Here is a 12,502-nt window from a genome sequence, read left to right as displayed (position 1 = left end):
CAGGGTCAGGCTTATATTGCAGCCATCACCGACAATCACTCTAGGTCTGATTTTCGGGGAAACAGGGTAGGTTGTAATTTTAGTTTACAACCTGCCTCTTTATTACAACGCCAAGGACCAGTTTACATCACAATTGCCGCGTTCCACATGCGCTTCTGCATGCACAGTTTTTGTGCGTTTTTCATGTGTTCCTGTAAATCTTTTTCTTTCTTTTTTTTTCCTTCATCTCAAGGCATTTTGGATGCGTTTTGCTACCTTCCAGGTGCATTCCATACAAAAATGCAACATGTTCTACTTTTATCGACTGTATTGGAACGCACTGCACTTGTGTGAACTAGGGCCATTGGAATCCATGTTAAACACTGTGCTTGTGTTTTTGACACAGAATAAAAATGCATTGGACTGCATCTGGTGTGAACAAGCCCTAATATTAACTTAATTATAGCATGGCCTAGTTAGAAATAAGATGTCATTTTATATATTGTATTAACTATTTGTATTTAATATTTTGCATTAAATCACTGGAGGTTGATTGGGGTTAAATTTGAAATCATTTAATTTAAAAAAATATATATATATTTTTCATTTTGTTTACAGCAGCTTTAGGCCCCTTTGACACATACGGACCACTGTCAGTTTTTTCAGGCGGATCTGAACGATCGCTCCATACAGCTCTATGGAGCATCAGATGTCAGCGGTGACATGTCCTCTGACATCCAATCCGCCCCGATCCGATTCGCTTTGCAAAATCGGTCAGAGAGTCCACTCTACCCTATGGGGGGATCAGATGATTACGGACTGCCTGTCCATTTTCATCCGATCCGCCAGATGGATGGAAAATAGGACATCCATCCGTCTGGCGGATCGGATCGAATGAAAACGGACAGGCAGTCCATAATCATCTGATCCCCCCCCCCTCCCATAAGGGAGAGCGGACTCTCTGACAGGTCCGTCCCTGCACAGAGTGCAGACACAGACTTGTTATCCATCGGCTCAGCGGGGATCAACGGAGCGATCCCTGCTGACCAAGCGGAGGAGTAAAAACGGACAGCCCCATGTGAAAGGGGCCTTAGGTCACAAAGAATCCTGTAAATTGGTAAAACTTCTGCAACAAAGTACAATTTTGCTAGATTGTTAACTTTCTTCTACCAATGATTAATGTAACAAACTTACAGAGATCACTGAACTGTTAGACTAGGTTCAGACCTCTGTGAGTGGGAAACGCATGTGACCATCCCACAGAGAAACACATTCTTTTAATTCTTAATGGCACTCCCACAGATCGTCAGCTTTGGCGCAATTTTGCGCACTCTAAACCACATGATGCTACAGCACCATACAATTATAGTGTGGTGTGATTTCAAAGGAGAGTCGGGACTTTGTTCCCTGCATTTGTCAAGGGTAGGGCAGCTCATTGAAATAAATGGGCTGCCCTACAAGCAATGTGCATGCACAAACGTATTTCCAACTACCAAACCGTGGATTTATTTCCGACGGATGTTGGCTGAAACTTGTCTTGCATACACACGGTCGCACAAATGTTTTTGGAAATTCTGATCAGCAAGAACGTGCTGAGGTACAACACGTACGATGGGACTAGAAAAAGGAAGTTCAATAGCCAGTGCGGCTCTTCTGCTTAAATCTGAGCATGCGTGGAATTTTTTGCGTCGGAATTGTGTACACATGACAAGAATTTCCGACAACAGATTTTGTTGTCGGAAAATTTGAAATCCAGCTTTCAAATTTTTGTTGTTGGAAATTTCGACAGAAAATGTCCGATGGAGCCTACACACGGGCTGAATTTCCGACAACAAGCTCCCATCGAACATTTGTTGTCGGAAATTCCGATCGTGTGTACGCGGCATAACAGTGATGACTGGCTTCTGATGGAATATCTTCAGCTTTCAAAAAGAGTCAGAACATACATAACACTGGTAAGGCACATTGTAAGATATACTGTACTAGGTAGGATTACTTTTAGCTCCTATGGTACTTCCTAATATGTACAGTCTTCAGTGGTTTTACCCCCTTCCTGACCAGAGCACTTTTTATAATTTGGCATTGCGTCGCTTTAACTGGTAATTGCGCGGTCATGCAACGCTGTACCCAAACAAAGTTTGCATCTTTTTTTTTCCTCCACATATAGAGCTTTCGTTTGGTGGTATTTGATCACCTCTGCAGTTTTTATTTTTTGCGCTATCCAAAAAAAAAAAAAAAAAGAGTGACAGTTTTGAAAAAAATATATATTTTTTTTACTTTTTGCTATAATAAATATCCCAAAAATGTTTTTAAAAAAACTAATTTCTTCATCAGTTTAGGCCAATATATATTCCTCTACATATTTTTGTTAAAAAAAATAAAAATAAAAAACGCAATAAGCGTATATTGCTTGGTTTGCGCAAAAGTTATAGCGTCTACAAACAATTTATGGCATTTTTATCGCATTTTTATTATTTTTTTTGCTAGTAATGTTGGTGATCTGCGACTTTTAGTAGTATTGCGAAGGACAGATCGGACACTTTGACACATTTTTGGGACCATTGAGATTTATACAGCAATCAGTACTATAAAAATGCACTGATACTGTATAAATGACACTGGTAGGGAAGGGGTTAACACTAGGGGGCGATCAAGGGGTTAAATGTGTGTTCCCTCAGTGTGTTCTAACTGTATGGGTATAGTACTGAGTAGGAGCAAACGACATGTCTCCTGTCCTCTGACAGCACAGGGATTTGTGTGTTTACACACACAAATCCCTGTGCTGGCACTCGTGCACGTGATCGCGTGTGGCCAGCGGCAATCGCTACTGCTGGCCATGTGCATCAGGTTCCCCACCATGCAGTGGGCTCGCTCGCGCCGATGGAGGAGCGGCTCTTAAAGGAACCCCGTCCCTGTACAGGGTTTCGCGCTGGGGAGCTATTCTGCCCCCGTATATAGACGTAGAAGTCTAGCCTAACACTAAAATCTCTACATCTACAGACATCCACGATCTAACACTAACCTACCTAAGAATAAATCAGTATACATACCGTTTTTGAAGCTGCTCCGGTCCATTCTCCAGCGATGAAAGCTCTGCAGAGGAAACAGCTGACAACAGCTGGGAAATGAATGGGAAGTGACATCACCCATAGACTTACTATGAGGCTTCTGTTGTCAGCTGCCTCCTCTGCACCCTCCTCCACAGCAATTTCTTCTTTACAGGACTAGATAGGTTAGTGTTAGATTGTGGATGTCTGTAGATGTAGCGATTTTAGAATTAGGCTTTCTCCTTTAAGATCCAGCAGGAATCACATTGTAAGTGTTGAAGCATCAGGACAGGCCTGGGACTGCACATGTGGAAATCTGTCAACCAGGATCCCTCATGCCCCATACACACGACTGGACTTTGACAGCAAAGTTTAGACGGAACAAATCCATTTGACAATTTGATTGTGTGTGGGCTTCATTGGACCTTTTCTGTCGAAAAATCTGACAGACTTTAGAAATAGAACATGTTTCAAATCTTTCCGCCGGAACCAGTTCCTATCAAGAAAGCCGTTCGTCTGTTTGCAGGTCTGACTGACCAACGACGACGCAAGGGCAGCTATTGGCTACTGGCCATTGAACTTCCTTTTTCTAGTCCAGTCATACGTCATCGCGTTAAATGATCTGACTTTGGTGTGATCGTGTATAGGCAGGTCCGTTTCAGCGGGAACTCTGACGAAAAATCCGTTAAAAAGCCCGTCCAAAAGTCCATCAGAATTCATTCCGATGGAATGTCCGGTCATGTGTACTCGGCATAAAAGAAATGTTAAAGCTGAACTTCGGCTACAAAAACTCTTATTTAAATTGATTCCCTAATAGCCACAGAGGATATAAATCCACTTTGTGTGCTCCAAATGCCTTTGCAAACCCAAGTATTACTTTATAAATGTAGCAGTGATGTCATCACTGTACTGTACATAGCATGTGCAGAGAGAAGTGGGAGGGGTCCAGCAGACTCCACCCACTACTGCCTGACTGCAGAAAACTACAGGAGGGGCGGAGACAAGACCGGTCATCCTGCACAAGGATAGAGATCAGCGGTGAGCCGTATTTATTACAGGAAGCTCCTGCACACTAAATGATTGCACAGATCTGGAAGAAATATACAGAGCACACTGAGATTCAAGGAATAATACCCATGGCATGGAGACAATATTTGCTTATCCTGAAGTTCAGAATTTACTGACTCTGGAAGCATTTTGCAAGAACTTAAATTGTTTTCAAACCCAAAAATACATATGGAATATATTGCAGCTTACCAGTTCTTGGATGTGGTGGCTGCTTTTCTTTTTCTAGGCTCTTTTTTTCCATATTTTCCCCCGGTAATTCTGGCAGTAACACACTTTCTGTCTTAAGCCTCTTATGCCATGTACACACAAGCAGACTTTGACGGACTTGGTCCAACGGACTTTGCAGCTGAGGTCCGCCGGAACTTACAAACTAACGGACTTGGCCACACACGATCACTCCAAAAGTCAGACGGATTCAAACGTGATGACGTAGAATAAGGAAGTAAATAGCCAGTAGCCAATAGCTGCCCTAGCGTCGGTTTTAGTCCATCGGACTAGCACACAGATGAACGGATTGTCCACTAAAAACCGAGTCCGACGGACAAATTTGAAGCCAGTCTTATTTCTAAGTCCGCCTGGCTTTTGGGAAGAAAAGGTCCGCTGGAGCCCACACACGATTGAATTGTCCAACGGACCAAGTCTGCCGGAAAGTCCGATTGCGTGTACACGGCATTACACGATACGATTGTTGGCCAACTGAGCGCCTGATTTTTGTCAAAAGGGCATGTGCCAGGATCTTGTCTTGCATACTAATGGCACACAATTGTTGCGCCACAAACATGAACATAGTGACGTACTACGAGGAATTTCAGCTCTTGAGCCCCTTCTGCCAATTTTGTGTTTGGTGAGCATTGATTCCAAACATGTGCGTTTTTACTTTCCACATTTTTGTTGACGGATTTGTGTACTGGAGAAAAACAAAACAAAAAAGGAAGGCGCACTGACCTAGTGCATTACCATAAATAGAGCTTTATTAAAAACAGAACATATAGCAAAATGGCTACTCACAAACGAGTATTGATAAAAGGCATAATCAATACAATTGGATCCATCGCACCGAATATCGACATGTCCAGATCTGATGTCAGATGAATTGACGAATACCCCAACATAAACGGCTGATGTGTTTCAGGGGAGAACCCCTTTCTTCAGAGCCAAGACAGGCAAAAAATCTTGTCTTTTTCTTGGATTTGTGTACTGACCATCTGAAAATCAGACATCAAACTGTTGTCCACCGAAAATTTACTAGCCTAGCATCCAACCCTTGATGGCTGAAAGTTGGACAACAATTGTCAAAAGGAGTGTACTAACAATAAGATTTTAGGACAACAGTCTGTCAACAGACAATCCCCTGCCAACAATCGTACCGTATGTATAAGGCTTTAGGGTGGAAATGCTCACTCTCCAGGGCTGCCCATTTAAGGGGTACAAGCAGTACTCATGTGCTAGGCTCAGGCCCTATCAGGTCAGCAAGACCAATGTTGGTTGGCTGCTACAGCCAGCTACTGAATACTAGTACGGGGGGGGGGGGGGGGTATTGCTACATCTGGACACTGACTCCCCCAATGCTGAGTGGGAGTATTTTACAGCCCGCCACTAACCACCAATGCCTGGGTTGGGGGGGGGGGGGGTATTTTCATGGCACAATCACCAGTGAATGATGGGGCCAAGACCACAGGTTGCGATTGACCATCTAGACAAATCCCAGGCCTTCTGGAACAATGTTCTGTAGAGTCATAAATCAAAGATAGAAAAGTTTGACCATAGTAACAGTAAACATCATTTGGCACAGACTAAAGTAGGCATTTCAGGAGAAGAACCTCATACCAACTGTGAAGAATGTTGGTGGGAATATGGTTTGGGGTCGCAGCTACCCTATGATAGAAGAAGCTGGTCACTGGAGATATCTACACATACTAGCACATTATGAAAGCTTACATTAAAACAAAGCCCTCCAAAGGCGCGCTGTCATCGCTGACAGGGCTTCCATCTCCCCCGGTCTTCCTTCTGGGTTCATAAGATCTGGAGGATTGAATGATCACGCCACAATGACATCACTCCTGTGCATGTGCACAGGAGTCACGCCTGGGGTACAGAGTTCTGGATTGATGGCACATTCATTGTGCGCTCAATTCAGAGCACAGTGCGCATGTGCTGGTTATGTCACTGACTGTAAAACATGCAAACCTCTCTTAAAAGGTGCACGTTTAGGAGATAATCATTTTATCCACAGGTAAGCTATATTATAAGCTTACCTGTAGCTAAAATTGATCAAGCGGAGTTTACTACCGCCTTATGGCTCAGTACATACTATGAACCATATGTGAATCACACCACATTCCTGTTCAATCACATGCGATTCAGTGCAGTGCAATTTGAGCCCATTTATTGTGAATGGGCTCAAATCAAACCGTATCGCACCAAAGATGTGCATGCAGCAATTTTGGAACCGCAACACAATGAGTGTTCTAGTAATTTTGCTCTTCCACAGCAATCTTTAGACATTAAAGTGCAATACTCTCATTACACCACTCCTCAAAGTGCAAAATACATCAAATAAAGTGAAATATATGACATAAATTACATTCACTTAAAAGTGCTTTAAATGTTCTTTATAATTAAAAATTGCCTTATGCAAGTAAAAGTGCAACCCAGTCCACAAGTAAATCTTCAGTGCGTCTCACCACCAGTCCTTGGTTCCACCCCCTACCCACCTCCTAGCACTGCCCCTTTTAGAGAAACCAAGTTTGTGGTATTAAGTAATCATTATGGAATTTGTTATTGATAACAAGAAAAGCAGTAAAATAGACCCCAACGCCAACAACAATAGACTCACCAGCAACAATCGATCTCCCCCCCCCCGCAACAATGGACCACCTACAACAAAATACCACCCAGCAACAATAGACCCTCTAGCAGCCAGCTATAATAGACTGCTCCCTCAACATTAGATCCCTCCCAGCGACAACTGACCCCCCAGCAACATAAGACCAACCGCAGCAATAATAGATCCCCCACCAGCAACTATAGACCTCCCACCAGCAATCAACCCTTCTGCAGAAATAGATCCCTCCAGCAACAATAGATCCATCAGCAGCCAGCATCAATAGACACTGTAGCACAACCAAGCACTCCTTGCCATTACATACAATCAGTGGTGGAGGTGCCGGAACTGCATTCCCCCGCGTTCCCGCTGAAAAAAAGCCCTGGTGCTTACATTAAAAAAAGTACTTGCACAAGGCATGTTTTAAAGGAGAAGTATGGTCAAAGTTTTTCTGGCTGTATTTCTCCTATGGATCACAGGAGTGCAGTTAGTTCAGAACTCCTGCGACCCATTACCAGCTGACAGTGGCTTAATGCCCACTATGGACTAACATCACAGAGCCAGTCCAGGCTCCAGGTCCCGACCATATCCGCCCAGAAGCTCAGCCCCTCAGCGCCCCTCCACAGCCCAGTGAGCACCGGAGGGGCAGAGTAGAGAGCCGCTGACTGACAGTCACCTGCTCTCTGCAGGCTGGGGACTTAAAGCTGAGCGATCAGTGGTGTTTGATTGCTCAGTTCTTTGTCTTAGAGGCAGCGGGGGACAGCTGCAGCTGGATCGGTGCTACAGCCATCTAGGCGAGTATGATATATTTTTTTTTTTTGTTTTTCATATTTACGAACTTCTTTTAATTATAAAGGATATTGAAAGAAGGACTTTTAATGAATGTCATGTATGTCATATATTGCACTTTCTTTTATGTAATTTGAAGTTATATAATATGGGTTGTGCACTTTAGTGTTTAAAGAGCGCTGTGAATCATAAGAGCAACATTTTGGAACCGCACTGCAACCAGATTGCATGCTCATTTTTGTATCACGCGATCCGGGGCTGGCAAACTCACTGCGTTTGTGACCTGCTTTTGGGGTGTTGTTAAAGCGGGAGTCCGCCGGGACTCCGCGTTTTTTTTTTTTTTTAAAAGCCAGCAGCTACAAATACTGCAGCTGCTGACTTTTAAAATAGTGACACTTACCTGTCCAGCGCACCCGCGATGTCGGCACCCGAAGCCGATCTCTAGATCGTCTCTCGGGTGCTGCCGCCGCCATCTTGGGTATGGGAATCAGGAAATGGAGCCTTTCGGCTTCATTTCCCGGTTCCCTACTGCGCATGCGCGAGTCGCGCTGCACAATAAGGAAGGTCCCCGCTGCCTCTGGGATCTGTGTGTTTCCCAGCAGGCAGCGGGGCACTTGCGGAAAGGGGCGGGCACTTGCGGAAAGGGGCGTAATCTACGCCCCTTTCCGCAGAGAGCTATCCCGGAAGTTGGTGCAGATACCTGTACTGTACAGGTATCTGCACCCCCCTCCCCCCTGAAAGGTGCCAATTGTGGCGCCGGAGGGGGGGAGGGTTCCGATGAGCGGAAGGTCCACTTTAGGGTGGACCTCCGCTTTAAGATTGCACTGACACCCACTGCAGATCCCAAGGACAGTGTGATTTGAATGCAGTGTGGTAAACACACACAGATTGCGGCATTTCTTGCATCACATTATTGTGAACCTAGCCTAAGTAATAAATAAATTAAATTACATGAACCCTTGAAAAACAAAACAAAAAAAAAACAAGCATTGTATTCTCAAGCTTCTTGGGGGGTTATTTAAACGTAGTCTAGAGTTAGGCTTTAATATACTGCCGTCTGTAAAGAAAAATAAATCAAGAACCACAACCAAAAACTGTTTCCTGGTTGGATATTTTGAACAAAAACTCATTGAATGTTTGTATTAAAATAGGAGGAAACTCCTGCTTTTGTACTGTTAAAGTGGTTGTAAAAAAAAATCTCCAGGCCGCTACAGGTTAATGCCATTATGTGCTAGTATATCACATACAGTTTTAATTACACAATGGGGTTTATTTACTAAAGCTGGAAAGTGCAAAATCAGGTTCACTTCTGCATAGAAACCAATGAGCTTCCAGGTTTTAGGCTGGATTCACACCTATGCAGTTTTAGTGCTTTTTGCAGATTTGCACTACAGTCCATCTAACATGGTTTCCTATGGAACACGTTCTGTAGTGCAAATCTGTAAAATGCAAAAAGCACTAAAAATGCATAGGTGTGTATCCAGCCTTATAACCAAAGCTTAATTTAAGAAGCTGGGGTTAGAAGCTCATTGGTTTCTATGCAGAATCGAGCATTATTTTCCAGCTTTAGTAAATAAACCCCATTGTGTACTTAAAAATGGGGTATGCCTGTACTATGGCAGACGTACCTTTAAAACGATGTCCTCCAGAGCTGTCACTGCTGTCTCCATCTTCACTTGGTCTTCCAGGTTTGAATGATCCTGCCGCTTGAATGGCCGAGCCGCAATGACATCACTCCCCTGCATGCATGCCAATGTCACAATCATGGCACTGCACTGTGCATTCCACAGCACACTTTGTGTTCCCCCGAGTGCAGAGCATCGCTGTGCATGAGCAGGTGATGTCATTGGCTATTGCAGATGTGAAAATCTCCTAAATAGTGTACATTTAGGAGATGTTCATTGTATCTACTGATAAGCATTAGGCTCTGTGCACACGGGGCGCTTGCCCAGCTCTCTTAAAAGCATTTCCTCTTGGTAGCAGCATTTTAGCAAAAAATAATATAAAAAAAATGCTTGACACGTGAAAATGCATCTAGATATGTCAAGCTCATGGGTGTTAATTAATTTCATTGGCCAGATTAATAATATATTCTGCCCTTCGAAGCACTTGACATTCCTTCTGTTAACGTGCGTTTAGACGCACTTACATGTTTACACAGGGCCATGAATGAATGAATGAATGAAATACTTGTATAGCGCACAATACAAACTGAATCGCCTCTAGGCGCTGTGGTGAGCTTTGATCATCTGCTAAAAGAGGAAGGTCTTGAGTTTTTTCCTAAAAGCCAGGTGATTTTCTTCCAGGCGGATGTTGATTGGTAGAGCATTCCATAGCCGAAGCCCTTGGACAGCGAATCTCCGATCACCCTTGGATTTATACCGGGCTTTGGGCACGAGGAGGAGGTTTTTGTTGGCTGATCGAAGACTGCGGTTTGGTGTGTAATGATTTATTTTCTCCATTAGGTATTGCGGAGCTTCTCTGTGCACGCATTTGTGGGTGAGGCACAGGGTCTTGAACGTGATCCGATTTTTTACGGTTAGCCAATGTAAGCTCCTCAGTGAAGGAGAAATGGATTCCCATGGTTTTTTTCCTGTTATCAGCCTTGCCGCCGTGTTTTGGATCAGTTGTAATCGCGCAAGTTGATATTGTGGTAATCCTATGTAAAGCGAGTTTGCGTAGTCCAGTCGTGAATTAATGATTGTTCCAACTACCACTGCTTTGTCATTCTTTGGGATAAAAGGGATGAGTCTGCGAAGCATGCGCAGCAGATGGTGAGATCGACTGACTACAGATCCTATTTGCGCATCCATTGACATTTGTGCGTCTAAAATAACCCCGAGACTCTTCGCTTTGGTCTTTGGGGAGATAGTCTGCCCAAAGACGGTTGGTGGAGACCAAGAGGTTTTGGTTGCGGGCTTATGATTTGGGTGTAAGATAAGAAGCTCTGTCTTTGATTCGTTCAGCTGGAGGGAGTTAGTGGTCATCCAGTCCTCTATTGATTTGAGGCAGTTTTCAAGTTGTTGTTGGTGATCTTTTTTTCCATTGATCCGGAAATAAAGTTGTGTGTCGTCAGCGTAAGAGTGGAAGCAGAGATCTGAGCATCTGATGATTTGGAGAAGTGGGCGAATGTAAATGTTGAAGAGAACGGGTGACAATGGAGAGCCTTGAGGGACTCCGCAGGTGACTGCCCGAGTTTCGGAGAGGAATTTTCCTAGTTTCACTGTCTGTGACCGATTTCCTAGGAAGGACGCGAACCATTGGAGATCTATGTCTTGGACTCCGGCTACTTCTGTGAGGTGGACGAGTAGAGTATTTTGATCTACTGTATCAAACGCTGCACTTAGGTCTAGCAGTACGAGGAGACACGGCTCTCCGTCATCTGCTGCTTTGAGGGCGTCGTCCCAGATCTTGAGGAGCGCTGTTTCTGTTCCATGACCCGGGCGGAAGCCTGATTGCAGCGGGTCCAGGAGTTTGTGAGTATCCAGGTGAAGTTGTAGCTGATGTACTATAGCTTTCTCCATGATCTTAGAAATGGTGTTGAGGCTTGTAATTGGCCTACGGTTGTTTGGATCCTGAGGGTCCAGGTTTGGTTTCTTGAGTAGAGGTTTGACGATGCCTTGTTTGAGGATGCTGGGAACAATCCCTTCGTGGAATGATCGGTTTATGAGGTGGGTTATGGTTGGAGCCACGATGTCGGAGCATTCTTTCAGTAGTTTTGTGGGGATGATGTCAATAGGTGAGGTACTGTAACGCAGTTTATTAATGATGTTTTTTGCGGTGTCTACGGTAATTGGGGATAGTGAAAATTTTGGCGGTTGCGGTATGTTGGTGCAGACATCCTCTTTATGTATTTGCTGGCTGAGGTTGGATGTTTTCTTCTGACAAATTGTTTCCCTGATGGTTTTGACTTTATCGATGAAAAAATCCGACAGTTTGTCACAGTAATCCTGGGATTCGCTTTCTGGGGGTTCTAGGCACACCGGATTCATTGATTGATTAACCAGTTTAAACAGTTCCCGTGGTTGGTTTGCGGCCGTTGAGATTGTATATGAGAAGTGGTCCTTTTTGGCTTTGAAGATTGCTTTCCGATAATTCTCTGTCAGACCTTTGTAGTTAAAGTGGTTTTCCTCTGTGGTATTTCTTCTCCATGTTCTTTCCGCTCTTCTGCGTTCTTGCTTTAGTACGGAGAGGGAGCTATTAAACCATCCAGCATTTTTCTTCCTGATGAGTGCCCTGCATTTTGGTGCTACCGAGTCTGCTGATTGCAGTAATGCCTTGTTCAGGGAGTTGAGTGTTCCCTCCGTAGAGTGGTTTAAGGTTATTGTAGATATCTTTTTGGACAGAGTGGTTTTGAAGGCTTCGGAGTACAGTTTTTTATGCGATCTGGTCCAGTGCGTTGTTACAGGTTTCCGTTTTGCGTTGGTGATGTTGGTAGCGATTTTGAATTTGATGGCGTGGTGATCCGTCCATGGCAGAGTTATGTTGTCGAGTATGTTGACGTCGATGTTCTGTTTGAAAATGAGGTCCAGGGTGTGTCCTGACCCATGCGTGGGAGTCTTTATCAGTTGCTGGAGACCCAGTTCTTCTAGTTGATTGATGCAGGCAGTCACGATGGGGTCTTTAGGCTCATTTGCCCAAAGGTTGAAATCTCCGAGTGCCAGGAAATTTTTGAATTTTAGGGTGTGCATTGCAAAGGATTCCGTGAGGGGTGAAAGAAGATTGGACTTTGGTCCCGGTGGTCTGTAGCACAGTAGAATATGAGTGGTGTCATGGGGTGTTGGTTGAAGATGTA

This window comes from Lithobates pipiens, unplaced genomic scaffold (genome assembly GCF_037356315.1).
Source record: "Lithobates pipiens isolate NorthernLeopardFrog02 unplaced genomic scaffold, aLitPip1_a1.2 Scaffold_8, whole genome shotgun sequence".
NCBI classification, from domain to species: Eukaryota; Metazoa; Chordata; class Amphibia; order Anura; family Ranidae; genus Lithobates; species Lithobates pipiens.
The sequence above is the reverse complement of the archived record's forward strand: the minus strand, read 5'-3'. Positions refer to the sequence as shown.